This window comes from Dipteris shenzhenensis, chromosome 12, assembly GCF_047967505.1.
Source record: "Dipteris shenzhenensis isolate YYH24624 ecotype China chromosome 12, Dip_SZ_1.0, whole genome shotgun sequence".
NCBI classification, from domain to species: domain Eukaryota; kingdom Viridiplantae; phylum Streptophyta; class Polypodiopsida; order Gleicheniales; family Dipteridaceae; genus Dipteris; species Dipteris shenzhenensis.
In genome coordinates this window covers 29,956,410-29,960,590 of record NC_141607.1, presented here as the reverse complement: position 1 = coordinate 29,960,590, position 4,181 = coordinate 29,956,410, and positions in this window count along the sequence as shown.

Genomic DNA, 4,181 nt, shown 5'->3' with positions numbered 1-4,181 from the left:
TAGCCTACCATTGAGCAAACAGATATAGACTTCTATCACTCTAATTCAAAGAATGCAGGAAGCCGTAAATGTTTGCTCAATGTCAGGTTGTAGGATTCTAAGCTTGCTCAATGTCTTATTGGCATTCTAAGCTGTAAGATTGGTAAGAATCATCATGTATGTTTGAGAATCATCATTATTTGAAGCCTATGTATGTTTGAATGGTGATAGGTTGCTCCATAAGATGTTGCCTACACCAAATACCTTGCCTGCATCAAGAGATGAAGCGAAGAAGATGCTAATAATGGTGGGTATGGATTATGATACCATCCATGCTTTCCGTAATGAGACTGTATTCTCTTTCATTGTGAGCATGGAGATTTGGCTAGTTGTCCGAAGTGTGGGGAACAATGATATAGAGATGACTTGCAAGGTGTGTAGATACCGGTAAAGGTCTTGAGACACTTTCCCATCATTGCAAGAATACACACATTTTTCGATGAAAATCCATAGCAGAGTTGATGACTTGGCATGCATCTCATCGGTCCACTGATGACACATTGAGGATTCACAACAACACAAAGAAACTATAGATGCGCTTGATAGACACGTAAAATAACAGGCGCATCTATAGGCGTTGCTTGATAGAGAAATTATGGATGTGTCTAATAGCGCATCTAATAGCTCGTCTATTTGCACATGTATTAACACGTCTATTAGTGCGTCTATACTAAGAAAATATGAGCCCATCTAACATTGCGTTTATCAGTGCATCTATTTGCACGTGTATTAGTGCGTCTATTTGTGCATCTACATTGAGAATTAGACGCATGTTTAGACGTGTATTTAGATGCTAAACAGAGAATACAGAAAGTGAGATTTTGGTGTACATCACTACTTTCCAAACATTGCCCATGATTAACAAAGCACATAATTTTAACAAAAACAACAATGCTTTTTTGCAAGCCCACATATACAAGAATTAAGTGAGGTGAGGAGAATGAGACAATATGTAAAATAGTTTTGCCAATATCAATGATGGGCTATGGTTCAATCTCATCCTCAATGAGATCAACCCTTGCCAAACTATCTACTTCAAAATTCAAACAAGTGTTTAGATCTACAAATACATTCAACCCACTACTACTTGTGCTACTCATGTGTTCATCGAAATCAACATCACCAATGGTAGGCTCATCCTCACAGGTAATGGCCTCAATATTTGTATCTCCTATCTAATGATCATCCTCCTCTCTCGTATCACGGTCATCATCACCTCCATGGCCATGATCATCCTCCATATGCTTCATATTAGTAAATGTACTATACATCACTTTGGAACGTGGCATAATAGGTATGACATGCCACCATCTATTATTATCCACCATTGGTTGATAGACAACCTAATTCAAACACAAATACAATCATGTTATTTTCCTTGCATCGAAGGTATCAAATATTTAAAAGCGAGAATTTTTATATGTGTGCACAGTACCTATTCACATTATTGCGGTAGTACTAGTGTGTCCTTCCTACTTTACCAAAACTTTGTGGAGTCAATAGTTACAAAGCCACTTGCATGGCGTTTGATTGTTGCATTAGGGCCTCTTTCCACCACGTCCTTAAACCACTTTACATCCAAAACATACACAAAGAAGTGTCCAAAGTCAAGCTTAATAATATCTTGGATTATGCCACAATAATCATCCATGGCTTCATTAGCTCCCTCAAAGCTAGCAATGATGACGCAATCTTATGTGTTTCTCTTATCATCAATCCATTGTGTTCGAAAATGCTTGCCCTCAACCATATAGCATTGAACATAGTACACCACCAAGAAAAAATTAATTAAATAAGCAATCTAAATTATTGATAGCTCCTAACTTATGCATAACATTCTATATACCGACCTTGCTCATGCATTCCCTAGCATACTCCCATTCTTCCATTGTGATATGCATCCCCTCATCTTTCTCTACTTTCTCCATTTCATCAAGTAGCCAATCCACATGAATATGCTTTGGAAGTGCTCTTAGATATTGAGGGTATGGCACATGAGATCCGTGGTGTGTACGAAAGAGGGCCCTTTCTTCTTGTCTTCTTGCCTTTGCATCCTCGTATCTTGTCACCCATCTTTTCATCACATCACTATTAAGCACGCAATAGAGGTTGATACTAAAAGAGAGAGAAAAGAGAAGGGAAGAGAAGAGAAGGTAAGGGAAGGGAAGAGAAGAGAAGGGAAGGAAGGGAAGGGAAGATGAGCGTCTAAAACTGTCGGAGCGTGTATATAGACACGTCTGAGAAGCACGTCTATTTTTGTGTATAATAGTGCATCTATAGACGTGACTGTCTGTGTCTGTAAATAGGCTAGATGCGTCAATAGACATGCCTGTAGATGCGGTTTTAGACACACTCTGAGATGCATCTATAGATGCGCTCCGATAGATGGACTATTCTAAAAAGTGGAAAAGGACATGCGCTCGACACAAAAGCGTAACACTAATACCAAAATCATTCTTTTCTTGGATATGACAAAGGACAAATCCAAAGAGAGCAACTTCCAAAGAAAATCAACCGTAAAGAGACTTACCTTGGATAGAGGTATGGAAACTTCTTGTCCTTCTTCAAAGTTGCTTCTCTTCCTTGTTCACCCTCTTCTCCTGTAAGCCTGGAAGTAAGTGTGGGTACCTTTCTCTTAAGTGTAAGCCTGGAAGTAAGTGTGGGTGCCTTCCTCTTAAGTGTTGGACTGTGGATCTATTAATAACAAAGCAAGCAAGCCGCGTGAAGCTTATGTGAAGAAAATCAAAGCAAGCGCGCTAAAAGTAGATTTGAAAACCGCATCTATAGTCACGTCTAAAACCGCATCTATAAGCACATCTATAAGTGCGTGTAATTCTGCATCTAAATACACAAAGTAGATGTGGTTTTAGATGTGCCTATAGACGTGCACCACAGAACATACAGACACGGTTTTAGATGCACCCTTAGACGTGCCACAGAGTTTTAAAATTAAATATTTGAAGAAAAGCAAATATTTTTGGGTTGTTTGTTTGTAGGATGTCTTCATCTTCAACAAGCAGCTCCAGTGAGGATGAATCCCTCCGTATCCACCATCGCAAAATGTGGTTGGAGCAAAAAATCAAATGAATGTGTGATCGATGTCGAGGAAACATGTATTGTGCACACAGGATTACACTCTATCACATCTCAAAGTATGGAGAATGGGATGCGACCATAAACATGGTAAGTGTTAAAGAGTTAAGGTTGACTCAGATAATTATGGGTGTTCATATGTTTGAGTTATGATCCCGTTTTAATTTGGTACAGCATGCAGTGCCACACCTGCATATGTTGCCCTATGCTCGCCATGAGGAGGCGAAGCATCGGAGATATGAGGTGGGATCTTCACGAGGGACCATTACGGATGCATGCAGTGATGGTGATAGTACCCCTCCGCCATTATCTCATGAAGCCATGGAGGAGGAGGTGTTTGATGATATGGTGCGGGATTTATATGTCCATCAATCTGAAGGGAGGGATGATAGCATGGAGCAAGACGATCCTTTTACCGCAGCATCGACTCCACTGTTTGAGGGGTGCACATTCTTTGTTCTACATGCCTCCCTTGAGTTACTAAACTTGCAAACCATCTATGGATGGAGCAATGCAAGTTTGAATGCATTATTCAAGTAAGCTTTAAAGTCTATTTTGCAAACATGGTGAATTATGCTAGTGGCTCAATTACTCGAATGTGGCATACTCCTGTGCAGTCGAGACTCGATTCTCTAGCTACAAGTGGTCCACGTAGTCCCGTGCAGTCTCCAACTACGAGTGGCCAGCATACTTGCTCGACATGACACGGTAGCAGCCGTAGTAGCAGGGAGAGCAATGGGGGATGCCATGGTAGCAGGCGTAGTAGCAGGGAGAGCAATGGGGGATGCATGGCACAGTGCTTTGGCAGGGGTGGTGGTGGGGACGATGATGATTCAGATGATTTAGACGTGCCTCTAGGTGATGGTACGATCTTCTATAACATCACTCAAACAGGAGGCATCTTGATGGATGCACAAGGAAAGGACATCATGGCCTTCATGCGCTCTGTAATTGCTAACAATTACAGAGATTGCTTTATCCACTACAAAGACCAGCCAAAGAGGTTGGCTGATGAGACCCTCGCTGTTGTTCGCTTTAGGTATCCTAAC